Source organism: Chiloscyllium punctatum, chromosome 37 (genome assembly GCF_047496795.1).
Source record: "Chiloscyllium punctatum isolate Juve2018m chromosome 37, sChiPun1.3, whole genome shotgun sequence".
In the NCBI taxonomy this organism is placed as follows: domain Eukaryota; kingdom Metazoa; phylum Chordata; class Chondrichthyes; order Orectolobiformes; family Hemiscylliidae; genus Chiloscyllium; species Chiloscyllium punctatum.
The window spans coordinates 48,078,823-48,093,752 of NC_092775.1; the positions used below are offsets into that span (position 1 = coordinate 48,078,823).

Sequence of the window (14,930 nt, forward strand, 5' to 3'; positions counted from 1 at the left end):
TTCCTAATCCTTTTTCTGTCCTGCCTCATGACCAGATAGTTTGCCTCCACTTAGTGTCTGACAGTGTAGTCTGAATCAAGGATGTGCTGTGCGTGAACCTAGATGCAATGTTTATTTGACACAGTATGTCATTTTAGATATGGATCACTGTGGAGCCATTCCAAGAATGGAAAATCAGATACAATGGAATATTTTAATCTGCTGTAATGAACATCATTAATTATCTGAATGTTTCTGTATCCAGTCTGCCTTTTGAAATTTGAAACCAGAAAAAGTGTGTAAACTCTGTTCCAAAAAAAAATGTGTACAAGCAGTGAAAGCCCTTTTCAGTTACAGAAAGTTTAACTGATTTAAAGCTGGCTTGTTTAAAAATAAAATTATGGTTGCATGAAGCATATTTAATTGAACTCAGTAATTAAAAGGACATTGTTTAATCCGAAAACATCACTGAAGGAGTTCCTCAGGTTGTGATCCAAACCCAACATCTTCAAATACTTCACCAGTGACCCTTTCCACCATAAGATCAGAGAGGGGTACTCACTGATGTTTGCACAAGATGGACTGCATTTGCATCTCCTGAAATACTGAAGCAGTCCATGCAGTAAGGCCTGGACAACTTTCAGGCTTGGACTGATAATGGCAAGTAAATAAAATTCAACCACAAAAGTGTCAGGAAAATAGAGAGCCTAACAAGACAGCTGAACTATCCCCTTTTGATGTTCAGTGGTTTTATTGCAGGATCAACATCCTGGGTGCTACAATTGACCAGAAACTGAACTGATAAGTCATAAAAATACTTTGGTTACAAGAGCAGATCAAAAGCTGGCAAATTAACAGCAAGTAATTCATTTATTTCCCCAGAGTCTACCACAACTTAATAGAGTTAGGTGTTTTTCATTATAGCCTGTAAATGATGCAGTTTGAACAGTTTCCTGCTTGTCCTCTAGAGAAGTAGTACTCCAAGAGGAAGCATTATGGATATGATGTGAAGTGTTCCAGTGAGGAAGATAAAGAAGTGCATTGGTTTAGAACTCTATAGGAAGCTAGGGAAGTGATGCTGGGCCTCTTGCTGAGATATTTGTATCATAGATAGTCACAGGTGAGGTGCCAGAAGACTGGAGGTTGGCTAACATGGTGCCACTGTTTAAAAAAGATGGTAAGGACAAGCCAGGGAACTATAGACCAGTGAGCCTGATGTCGGTAGTGGGCAAGTTGTTGGAGGGAATCCTGAGGGACAGGATTTGGAAAGGCAAGGGACAGTCAACATGGCTTTATGCGTGGGAAATCATGTCTCACAAACTTGATTGAGTTTTTTTGGAGAACTAACAAAGAGGATTGATGAGGGCAGAACGTGATGTATATGGACTACAGTACGGCATTTGACAAGGTTCCCCAGGGGGCACTGGTTAGTAAGGATAGATCTCATGGAATACAGGGAGAACTAGCCATTTGGATACAGAACTAGCTCAAAAGGTAAAAGACAGAGGGCAGTGGTGGAGGGCTGTTTTTCATACTGGGCGCCTGTGACCAGTGGAGTACCACAAGGATTGGTGCTGGATCCACTACTTTTCATCATTTATATAAATGGTTTGGATGTGAGCATAAGAGGTACAGTTCATAAGTTTGTAGATGATACCAAATTTGGAGGTGTAGTGGACAGCGAAGAAGGTTACCTCAGATTACAATGGGATGCTGATCAGATGGACCAATGGGCTGAGAAGTGAGCAGATGGAGTTTAATTTAGATATATGTGAGGTGGTGCATTTTGGGAAAGCAAATCTTACACACTTAATGATAAGGTCCTTGGCAGTGAACAAAGAGACTTTGGAATGCAGGTTCATAGCTCCTTGAATATGGAGTTGCAGGTAGATAGGATAGTGAAGGAGGCAATTGATATGCTTTCCTTTATTGGTCAGAGTATTGAGTACAGGAATTGGGAGGCTATGTTGGGCTGTACAGGACATTGGTTAGGCCACTATTGGAATATTGTGTGCAGTTCTGGTCTCCTTCCTATCGGAAAGATGTTGTGAAACTTGAAAGGGTTCAGAAAAGATTTACAAGGATTTTGCCAGGGTTGGAGGATTTGAGCTATAGGGAGAGGTTGAATAGGCAAGAACTGTTTTCCCTGGAGGCTGAAGAGTGACTTTATAGAGGTTTATAAAATCATGAGGGGCATGGATAGGATAAACAGAAAGTATTTTCCCTGGGGTCGGGGAGTCCAGAACTAGAGGGCATCGGTTTAGGGTGAGAGGGGAAAGATATAAAAGAGACCTAAGGGGCAACTGTTTCACACAGAGGGTGGTACATGTATGGAATGAGCTGCCAGAGGAAGTGGTGAAGGCTGGTACAATTGCAATATTTAAGAGGCATTTGGATGGGTATATGATTAGGAAGGGTTTGAAGGGATATGGGCCAGGTGCTGGCAGGTGGGACTAGATTAGGTTGGGATATCTGGTTGGCATGGACGAGTTGAACCGAAGGGTCTGTTTCCGTGCTGTACATCTGTATGACTCTATGGTGTAATAACATAGCCCTAGTTTGTATATTTGTTGAGTTTCTGGCGATGCTTTCTGGAGGATCATGGCTTGTTATGCAGTAAGTGGAGATGGCAATGAATTTCTTTTGGCTAAAACTTTGAGAATACTCCGTAATTACTCCTATTAGATAGAGGGTAAAGAGGGCCAAGGTTGGGGATTGCTGCTCTCTCTGCACTTTTTTTGGACTTGACCTGTGACTCTTGATAGACAGAATTCACGTTATGACTTTGGGAGGAGCTCTTCAGCCACTTGGAAGAGGTGATTTAGGATTTTTCCCTGTGAATGACAATGAGACTCAATTGTTTCTACAATTAGTCTTATCTACTTTCTGGAAGATGACTACATTGACAGTATTGAGGAAATTTACTTGCATGGTCTCCTGACTGAAGGAGATATGGTTGTGTATAGGAGCCATAAGTTATTGTCTGTCATATTTCAATATTTTAGTGAGAATTCTATCTGTGCCTTATCTGTGTCTTGTTGATTCTAACCTGTTAATGGCCTTTTCAATGTCATGTCAGGCTGGGATTATGTTCAGGTGGTCGAGGGCATTCATATTGAGGGCTCAGTGTTGTTTGTGACAGTTCTCAAAATGCTTTTTTGAGCCCATCAACATTGAAATTCTTCTGGCATCACTTCTGCCATTGATGTTTTAGGCCAGACTAATGGAAATAATAAACTGGATTAGACATGGTCAGTTCAGCAATCATCAGCTCCCTTTGTGGTGTGAGTGATGTAACTGTCCTGACAGTCCTTCAGACGATGAAATAGTCGAGGAGATAACAATGTCTGTATTGAGGGTGCTGCCTTGGGGTCTTGTATTTATCTCTCTGATAAAATAGGCTGCCTGTTTTGACCAGGCCTGATTCATGGGGTTTCCTTAAAGATTTCCTGTGCTAGCATTGGACCCTGCCCTGACTTGATCCTTATGTCTCACCATTTGTGCTTCCTGTTTTTATGCTATCCTAGTGAATTTACATAGTGTGACTGGCTACAAGTGAGATAGTGATAGTGATGGTATTTCTTCATGTTTGTTTTCTTGCTCTATTATCGCTGCTTGGTCAGTGTCAGTTTTAAGATGTCTGAAAGGAGAAATACACAAAGTAAGGATGTAAGGGGTAGCAGGACAGAATAAAAGATGCATGCTGGCACACCCTGAGTTTCAAAATCATAAGCAATTGTGGATGACATGGAATGTGAGAATTGGGTATAAGGCTGCTTTTGCCTACAATAGTTCCAGCCCTGTTGCTGCTGCCTCAGCAATGTAACAAGTAAATACAGGAAATAGGAGCAGATTTGTCTTTTTAGACCCTTGAACGTGCATCACCATTCAACTGGATCATGGATAATCTACTTCAAGGCTATTTTCCACCCTATCTCCTTGTCTTTCATATCTAGAAAATGAGTGCTTCAATTATGGTAAATATAATTTCTTCCATTTGGGTAAGGTCTTGCAGCCATGACTGTGCCCTGTCAAACAGCTCTTGTCATCTCTGGTTATGTGCCATTTTGTACAGCAAGAGAGAGGGAAGCATGTTATTGAATGTGATGCAATTCTTTGAGTTATATGGCTAGCATGATTGAATTACTAAAGTGTGCAAACTGTCAGATTGGGTGTGAGACAATAATTGAGGTATGAGTCACGATTGATGGAGATTGTTGTTAGATGAGTGATGAGGGTGTGGTGTAGTATCTGAGTCTAGTGATACAATTGATGGAATATAGCATTTGAAGATCCATTCACTGAACTTGAAGTCATTAAGCTAGTGCATCTCAATTCTCAGGATTTGGCTCCTGTGATTGACTACCACAGCTATTTGGTTCGAACACTTCTGAAAGTTTGTCTGAAGAGTCTCCTGACTGTCAATGGATAGAGAACAATTTTGCTCTTCCCCATTTCCTTTATCAAAGCTTCAAATGCAGCAATAGAAAATCTTGGGAGTCTGTTCTTATCCATGTTGTGCCATATGCTTCCCAGGTCAGAATCAGTTATGCAATGCACCTCTCCATTAACAAGTCTGCAGGTTTATGATTAAATAGTAGACGACAGCTGTAATTGGTGCTAGCCTCTTAATTTTAGACTTCCAATGAGGTGTGTAGCCACTTAAAAACAGTTAATGCTGGCAGCAGACCGCTACCAGTTAGTTAGTAGGCAGCAAAAGTTCAAGTGCCTCCTAAATCAGAAACTTTGGTCACAGATAAATTGTACATCACAAATGCTCTGATTTTGGAAGCTATTAAGCTTTGTGCTCTATACTTTCCTGAATGCAGCTGCGCCAAGGGCAAATGTGTTTTGGGATGACCAATTTGTGAAGATTGATTTATGAGGAACAAATCAGGAAACTGAGCATGTATTCTATAATATTTTGAAGATTGATATAGGTAGTTTTCTATAACGCGATGATTGCATCCTTGTGCAATCCTATGTTATAGAAAAACCGCGCTTTGGAAACAGCACCTAAAGTGTCAGCGATGTAACTGCATTACAACCAACACAGATTTTGAAAGTTCGTACTTTAGAAGCAGTGTCCCCAATTTGTGAATCGCATTATATCAAATTCGCATTAACGAAATGTGTATTATAGCAGAATGACCTGTAGGTGATTTAATTGAAACTTACCAATTACCTCTGGCTGGTGAGTCTGTAACCAGGAACATAATATCAATATAAAGGTTAGGCCATTTAAGACTTGGATGTCAAGAAATTTATTAATCTGGAGTGATGAATCGTTAAAATTCTGTACCCCAAAGGGTGTAGTAGCTCAATTGTTGAGCGTATTCCTAATGAAATTGAAGGATATAGAACATAGAAAAGTACAGCACAGAACAGGCCCTTTGGCCCAAGATGTTGTGCCGAAATTTAATCCTAATGTAAAAATAGTAACTTAACCTACACACTCCTCAACTCACTGCTATCCATGTGCATGTCCAGCAGTTGCTTAACTGTCCCCAATGACTCTTCCACCACCACAGCTGGCAACGCATTCCATGCATTCACAACTCTCTGCATAAAGCACCTACATCTAGCACAGCACAAGAAATTGGCATTGAAGTAGGTGTTCAGCCGTGATCTCAAGTGAATGGTGAAGAATGCCTATTTCTGTTCCTACAAGAATATTTGTTAAGCTCCACTGGTCATCTGTGAAGTAATTTCATAGATTTTTACAAGTAAAAGTGTTGCATTGATATTTGTTTGTTGCAACAAGAGAATCTCCATTATTGCAAAAATCTATCTATCTGGAGGCATGCATTTGAAGAACTCAGGTACTCTTAGATATTGAGTGATTCAATTATTGTTACATGTATTTGTTATAAATATAGTGAAAAGTATTGTATAATGTCACCACTCTCTGGTGCCATCTTAAAACACAGAAATAAACCAGATATGCAGTATAAAGGTAGAAAAATAAAGAAATATGGTTTGGGGAGACAAGTTTCCCTTTAAGAGAAATAAAATGCCCTTTGGGAGAAGTAAACTGTCTTTTTGGGGAGATAAGCACCCCCCCTTGGAGAGGTAGACTGCCCTTTGGGAGAGGTAAGCTGTCGTTTGAGAGATATACTGCCCTCTGGGTTTGCTGAAAGTAGAAATAAATGTGTATAAGGAGTGCATAAACTCTGGAACTACAAAATAAAGTGTCAAAGGAAGCTGTCAAGGTGTTTAATATTTGAACAAGAAAACTGGACTGGTTTAAATAAATCATAAAACATAGAACATTACAGCGCAGTACAGGCCCTTCAGCCTTTGATTTTGCGCCGATCTGTCATACCAATCTGAAGCCCATCTAACCTACACTATTCCATGTACGTCCATATGCTTGTCCAATGACGACTTAAATATACTTAAAGTTGGCAAATCTACTCCCGTTGCAGGCAAAGCATTCCATACCCTTACTACTCTCTGAGTAAAGAAACTACCTCTGACATCTGTCCTATATCTATCACCCCTCAATTTAAAGCTATGCCCCCTCATGCTCGCCGTCACCATACTTGGAAAAGGGCTCTCCCTATCCACCCTATCTAACCCTCTGATTACCTTATATTCTCTATTAAGTCACCTCTCAACCTTCTTCTCTCTAACGAAAACAGCCTCAAGTCCCTCAGCATTTCCTCGTAAGACCTTCCCTCCATACCAGGCAACATCCTAGTAAATCTCCTCTATACCCTTTCCAAAGCTTCCATATCCTCCTCATAATGCAGTGACCAGAACTGTACACAATACTCCAAGTGCGGCCACACCAGAGTTTTGTACAGCTGTAGCATAACCTCATGGTTCCAGAACTCAATCCCTCTATTAATAAAAGCTAAAACACTGTGTATGCCTTCTTAACAACCCTGTCAACCTGGGTGGCAACTTTCAAGGATCTGTGTACATGGACACCGAGATCTCTCTGCTCATCTACACTACCAAGAATCTTACCACTAGCCCAGTACTTTGCATTCTGGTTACTTCAACCAAAGTGAATCACCTCACACTTGTCTGCATTAAACTCCATTTGCCACCTCTCAGTCCAGCTCTGCAGCTTATCTATGTCTCTCTGTAACTTACAACATCCTTTGTCACTATCCACAACTCCACCGACCTTAGTGTCGTCTGCAAATTTACTAACCCACCCTTCTACGCCCTCATCCAGGTCGTTTATAAAAATGACGAACAGCAGTGGACTCAACACCAACCCTTGCGGTACACCACTAGTAACTGGACTCCAGGATGAACATTTTCCATCAACCACCACCCTCTGTCTTCTTTCAGCAAGCAAATTACTGATCCAAACTGCTACATCTCCCACAATCCCATTCCTCCGCATTTTGTACAATAGCCTACTGTGGGGAACCTTATCGAACGCCTTGCTGAAATCCATATACACCATATCAACCGGTTTGCTCTCATCTACCTTCTCTGGTCACCTTCTCAAAGAACTCAATAAGGTTTGTGAGGCATGACCTACCCTTCACAAAACCGTGCTGACTATCCCTAATCAAATTATTCTTCTCTAGATGATTATAAATCCTACCTCATATAACCTTTTCCAACACTTTACCAACAAATGAAGTAAGGCTCACTGGTCTATAATTACTAGGGTTGTCTCTACTCCCCTTCTTGAACAGGGGAACCACATTTGCAATCCTCCAGTCTTCTGGCACTATTCCTGTAGACAATGATGATTTAAAGATCAATGCCAAAGGCTCAGCAATCCCCTCCCTGGCTTCCCACAGGATCCTAGGATAAATCCCATCTGGCCCAGGGGACTTATCTATGTTCACACTCTGCAGGATTTCTAATACCTCTTCCTTGTGAACCTCAATCTCACTTAGTCTAGTAGCCTGTATCTCAGTATTCTCCTCGACAACATTGTTGTTTTCTAGAGTGAATAGTGTCGAAAAATATTCATTTCGTGCTTCCCCTATCTCCTCTGACTCCACATACAACTTCCCACTACTATCCTTGATTGGCCCTAATTTACTCTCGTCATTCTTTTATTCCTTAAATACCTGTAGAAAGCCTTAGGGTTTACCCTGATCCTATCTGCCAACAACTTCTCATGTCTCCTCCTGGCTCTTCTGAGCTCTCTCTTTAGGTCATTTTACTTTCTACTTTACTTTGTATGTTGATATAAACATGGGGTTATTGATACAAATTTGGTATTTCATAGCTGATTTCACAAACTTCCATTTGCACAGTGAGATGCCTGTCAATTCATAATTTGATTGGCAGTTCTCTCCTTAAGTGGTTCTAAGTCCTTTCAAGTGGAACAATGAGGTTCAATAAAAATTATTGGAAGTCAAAAGTAGTTTAACTTTTATCAATGAGATGGTTTCTTTCATTAGTGAATTTTATTTTATCTCAGCATGGGTCCTGAGGTTTATCAATGCTGAATATTGGGTGAAGGGAACAGAGTGAATTCTGATGAAGGGCTTATGCCCGAAACATCAATTCTCCATTCCTGATAAAGGGTTTTTGCCCAAAACGTCGATACCCCTGCTTCTCGGATGCTGCCTGACCTGCTGTGCTTTTCCAGCACCACACTCTCGTCTCTGATCTCCAGCATGTGCTGTACTCACTTTCTCCTGAATACTGGGTGAGTTAGCATACCGGACTAAGGACAAAGAGTAGTGGGATTGGTTTTGCATAAATTGGCATGCACTTAGCATAGGAAGGCATTACATGACATGAAGGTTATAAGTTGCCATGGTAAAGGGACAGATGCTAGCATATGGTAATATATGAGGGGTCATGGATGGGTCCAGGGACATAGGTTGGCATGGAGGGTATCAAAGGCCATGGGAGGCAGATGGGGACATGAGATGGCGAGTTGATGTGGGAGTATGTGAGGGTGAATGGATGTATAGGGTGAGGAGGGCTTGTGGGCCATTTTGCTTTATTGTTTAAAAAAAATACTTCAATAGTGCTAGAATGCTCAGGTAGGCCTTTCACCCAGCCCACCACTGCACATGGCCTCCCTTCTGGGGTTGAATACATGAACTATGGATCAGTGGATTGCTGATATAGCCTTGTTTTACTGAATAATGCTGTCCAAACACCTATGCATTCGGAGTAAACTTGTTGGATAAGAGTAGGATGTGGAAATGTTAATTAGACTCTTTTGTACCTATTTAAGATATGGATCCTGAATGCCTCTTCCAGCATCTCAATATTTGCCAAGTAATGTACTTTTAGATGAAAATATGCTATTCTGAAAGTTTTTGATATTTTGGTGCATTTGTAAAATGATCCTGCATCATCATATTTCAAGACCCACCTTCCACTAAGAAGGGCAATAAATTAATCAATCTTATCAAATATCTGGTTGATTAATTATATAAGCATATCAAAATGTTTTGTATTCAGTGAATAGCCACTAAAAACAAATTAATAGCAATAGGAAACTGAGTGATAAATTCGTGTAATTTTTTGATACCTATCATTCCTGGACTGACAACATATATTTCTCTTAGAATCAATGGCATTGCATTATACAATTGGTCAGTACTTATCTTTACACTCCACAGGAGTCTTGTTGAACTGTAATAATCTTTTTTCTATCCTTTGTCAAAGTTCTTTATTATTTTAACAGCCATGTATGCATCAGGCCTCCCTGTCAGTGCTATTTTCAAACATGTGGCAAATATGATTTATGTCAAGAAATGTCTTCAAGTTCTTTTATATGATCTGTAAATGCTATCTTATATTTAACCCTTTTCTGGATTTGCTAAGAAATGGAAACAGCTTCTACACATTACAACTGTAGTGGTTTAAAGGTCTCTATAACAAGCCTGCTTTTTTTTTCCCTTTTGTGAAAAGAGCTGTAGTCTGCTCAGTCTTGCCTGTTAGATGCATTCTTCCAACTAGTGCCTTAATTGGAAATCTCTTCTGTATTTTTCGAGTGATCCAGTTGAGTTTAGGAAAGAGGTACAAAATACAGTTAAGACGACAAAAAAGGAAATGCAAAATTAAATTATAACACAATGCACGATAAAATAAAACATACCATAGATGCAAAGAAACAAAAGAACAACTAAGAGAGGGATGAGGCAAGGATGAACAAGAAAAACCTCAAAGGACATATTACCAAGAAAGAAATGAAGTGGAAAACTTGCATTTATATACTACATTTCATGAGCTAAGGATATCCCAAAATGCTTTATCTCTAGTGAAGTACTTTTAAAGGATCGTCAGTGTTATGCTAAAAAGACTTTGATTGATAAATAATTATTTTCCGGGGCACCAGAGATAACTCTGCTGTTCCTCTTCAATAAAAAAGACAGAGCCTCAGTTTAACAACTTATTTTACAGGAAGCTGATAGTACCGTGAGTGTTGCACTAACACTAGAGTGCTGGAGTGGAACTTAAATTACAACCTTCTAATTCAAGATAAGAGGTTCACCCATTGAGCCTTCACTGAAACTCAGTGATGTGAATACTGAATAGTAGGGAGTGATCAAGTCACAAATAATTTTAGGAAGTTTTTTCAGCTTGATCTTTAATTTTTATTTCACAGATAAAATAAGTTATTATCAGAAATCTCCAAAAAATTAAACTAAAAAATAAAATGAATTTTCTTACATAGATATGCGTATACAATGTACTAAAATACTGAGAAAAGTTCTCTCTTCAGTTTTGTGAGCCTTCTGACTAACTTTTAAGTGCTTTATGAGAGATCCAACTGCTGGGATGCCATTATTAGTTTTGCCCCCTTAAATAATTTTGTTCCTCCCAATTGGCAGCTATCCATGTCAGTTATGATAAATCCCCTTGATTTTCCCTGAACATTCTAAAGTTACAACAGCACATCCAGTTTTGCTTTAAAGGAACCCATATCAACTCAGCTATTCCAAAGTCTGACCTAAATCAGCTGCAATTCTTCACTCTCTGATCTGCCTGTCTCCTATTCAGAGTTGCTTGTCGTCAAATTCTGAAAGATTCGTTGTCTGCTTTGATCCACCTGAAGTTATTTCTGACCTGTTTAACAGCATTTTTGTCTGCCATTGAAGGCCTTTGCAGATCTACTCACTTTCAATTTGCCCAGACCCGTAACCAACTCCTCCCCTTATGTCTCATCCACTTCCCTCAATGAAAATCCAACAACTTCATCCAGTGTTCTCATCAGCTGATGCTATTTTTAATTAGGTATTTTTATTGTCAACTATACCATCACAAATACTTTTGCCAAGTGCAGTACAAAATCTGAAAATAGGTGATGAGAAAAGGTAAAGAAGATGCAGGCAAGAATGGTTTACAACTGACTGTGGGCAGGTTGAAACAGGCTACAAATAGGTCTATGGAATGTGGACATGATTGCTAAATGTTAATCCAGTCAGCTGAGTAGTTTACTTGCTAAATTCAAATGCTTCAATCCAAATCTCTGTTAACCGATCTGCTTCCTCATGCTACAAGGCCTTGCTTTCCCAAGTCTCTTTCCGCCCATCCTCGTGTTCTGATCATTTAGCCCATGTGATTCCTAGCCCTCCTGTTCCATTCATCCATTCAAGGTGCCTTGCCGCTTACCTGACTATCTATTCATTCATCTACATTCTCTGAATTTAACCCTCATTGCTTTCATGAATTCATTCATGCGAGTACTATATGCAAGTGATTGCATAGCCTATTTAAAACATAATACAATTGTAAAATCTTTTGCCCGGTTTTTGAATCTCTAATAAATCCTGCTGAACCATTATTTGACAAACATTAAAAAAACCTAAATGTTTGAGTGATTTTAAAAATATTTGTTCATTGCATGTGGGTATTTCTGGCTAGGCCAGCGCTTATTACACATCCCTAATTTCTGTTGTGGAGGCCATAGTAAGCTGCAAAAGTGGAGGTAAACCCACAGTGCTGTTAGGAAACAAGTTCCAGGATTTGACTCAGTGACGGTGAAGGAACAGCAATATAGGATAGTTTCTGTCTTGGTGGAAGTTGTGAGTTTGGAAGGTGCTATTCAGGGCTTTTGGTGAATTGTTGCAACATCCATTTTGGAGAAGGTATGCACTGCTGCCCCTGTGAAGATAAAGTCACCAAAGTTCCAGAGGACAGGAGGTCAGATCGGTCATTGGAGAGACAGAGAGACACACACAGAGAGAGACAGACACAACAGGTGGTGAGTTTAACCTGTAGTTTACTAATGCCATGGGGAGGGGAGGTTGAGAAGGTGAGACCTTTTATGGTGACCTCAGCCAATATAGAATTTGAACCTGCACTGTTGGCATAAATGTGAATGACAAACCAGCAGTCCACCCAATTCAGTTAGCTGATCCCCAGTTCAGCCACTTTGCATAGGTGGTGAAGGGAATGAATGTTAAAGGTTTTTCCAGTCAAGCAGACTGCTGTGTTCTGGATGATGTGGAGCTTGTTCGGTTTTGTTGGAGCTGCACCCATCCAAACATATGTCAAAATTTCCACCACACTTGATTTGTGCCTTGTTAATGGTGGCCAGGCTCTGGGGAGTTATATCAACATCTAAAGTCATGTTCCAACCTTTAAAGAATGGTCTCATTGTGATCAAACTACTGCACTCTATATCAGCCATCGTTAATTGAAGAGGAGTTGGATTGAATTCCAAATATTCGCTCTTTTTCTCTCTCCACAGATATTGTCAAATACGTTGAGATTCTCCAGCCCTTTGTTCTTAGATAGTCTAAAGTTGCTTTCTTTAGAACAGAGCAGGTCAAGAGATTTAATTGAAGTGTATAAAATATTGAGACCTAGGCAGTTTTATATCTGAATTGTAATATCTAATTTGCATATTATGTAATTATTGAAAGTGTTTCTATTTATATAGAATTGTTCAACTGAGCATGGAATAACCAGTGCATCTTTTTTGACTATGATTGGATTGTGCAAGTTTTAGAAAAAGACCAGTTGTTTTGTTATCAAATCTCAATTTTGAATCTGTTTCACCATTGTTTCATTATTAACTAATATCTAGTTTATGCAGAGCTTTGAAATGTAAATGAGCAAAAACTCAACTCTGTGTAATCATCTGGAAATCAAACCTTAATTGTCCAAACCCAAATGATTGTATTTGTTGTTGTTAGTGGAATGTTACCAAGCGTTGAGATATTCCTCCCCCACTAGCATTTTAACACAACTGCTTGAAGCTGAAAAATAAATAGGTCTAGTACAAGTTATACAACATGTGTCTAAACTCCTCCCAAAAACAAATTAATAAGATGGTCAAATTAAATGATAGCTTTTAAGTTATCTCCTCTGACTGTGATTCCCAAGATGAAGGGTTCAATTTTGCCTTTTAATACAGGTATACAAATGATTACAAGATCAGCACAAACATTCATGCGTTTTTTGTATGTAGCACATGAAAATCTATTCTAGTAATTTAAGTGCAGGCATTCCCTATACATGATAGTGGACAGAATCAGTCTTTACAGGGAGCACATGGGCGGAGTTGACATAATTTCCACAGTAATGGGAAGATTGAGCCAGTTGACAACTGTAAGAGCTTCAACTTGGCAGTGCTTTTGGAGACATTATCAAGTTATTAGGAGAGCAACTGTTAGATTAGGACTTCCCAAATGGGGTCAAGATCCCAAGTGGAGTTGTAAGTTGAAATTTTGGGGTCTGATGGAGCTCCAACCAATTTCTAACTGAGCTCCTTTTCTAACATGTTACCTCTCTCACAGCCTTGCTACCCTGATCTTAAAGCTATCACTGATGCGTTATGACTATTTTCAAGCCTCTATGTGGGATCACAGTGAGGAAAAGTTTGGGAAGCATTTTATTCCGTCCTTGAAGAAGAAACCTCACTGGGTAGATGATACAGAACACATATTGTTGTCATTACACCAGTGACACAATGTTTGAAGCTGGTAGACCCTTAACTTGCTCCTTTGCCAGTTGAAAATGCCAGTGACCAATGGGAGACCGTCACAGAGCCTGACCGAAGCACTTGCTCTTTTTCAGCTCTTGCAATTTTACTGTCACATCAATCTCCAAACATGGCATCACAGGCCCTAGAAATGTGAGCCTATAGTTCGGAAAAGTAAATAAGAGACGGGTGGAAATACACAGTTTATTATTGTTAATATGTGCATCTACACTAACTCTTAAACAATGGGGCAAAAATGAAACTGTTGGTTTTCTGTTTTGTTTCTAAAAAACAAACAGCAATCTTAAGACTCATTTTTCAAGCTATAGTAGCAAATTTGCTGCTGAGTAGTTTTAAGTTACTTCAAAGTGTTATGTAAATGTGATAATAACTAGTTTATTTGCTTAAGCATCAAAATCTAATAATTTGTAAATAAATTGTGAAAACTAAAAGTTATTTAGAAGGCAGTTGCGTCAACCACACTGCCAGACCAGGTTAAGAGCATGAGTGAACGAAATGAGTATTTGGAACAATCAATGACCCCATTAGTGATAAATAGCTTCAATTCCAGATTTTAATTATTGAATTTAAATTCCACCAGCTGCTAGGTGGAATTTGAACCCATGTACCTCGAGTATTCATGTCTAGAATACTAATCCAGCGGCACTACCACTCTGCCACTGTTTCCCCGATCCAAAGTTTATGGATTGGAATCAATCTGAAATTTGACCTCAAACCTCAATTTCCTCTGGGCAAATGGCTGAAATCTATTATTGTAGCTTTGGTATTTTTTCCCTGTCTGTATTCTATAAGATGCTTAAAACCTACTACTTTGCCCAACAGCTTTATGAATCTCTGTGCCAAATTTTATGAAAGCTCACACCTTCCTGTTGATCCCATAACATACCAGGTGTGTAGGCTGGCACCAAAATCAGATTGCAGTGGTACAAAAAGGCAGCTCACCACCATCTTCTCAGGGCAACCAGGGACGAGCAATAAATGCTAGCTTAGCCAGCAATACCCACACTCCACAAGCAAATAAAAGACCACCTGGCATATTTAAATACCAAAC

At 39.5% G+C, this 14,930-nt stretch overlaps 1 protein-coding gene across 7 annotated transcripts in view; it reads left to right on the plus strand.

Moving 5' to 3' along the window:
• dnmt3bb.1 (DNA (cytosine-5-)-methyltransferase 3 beta, duplicate b.1) overlaps nucleotides 1-14,930 on the plus strand; it is a 284,701-nt gene that overhangs the window by 264,724 nt on the left and 5,047 nt on the right. The gene's annotated exons all lie outside the window — the stretch shown is intronic.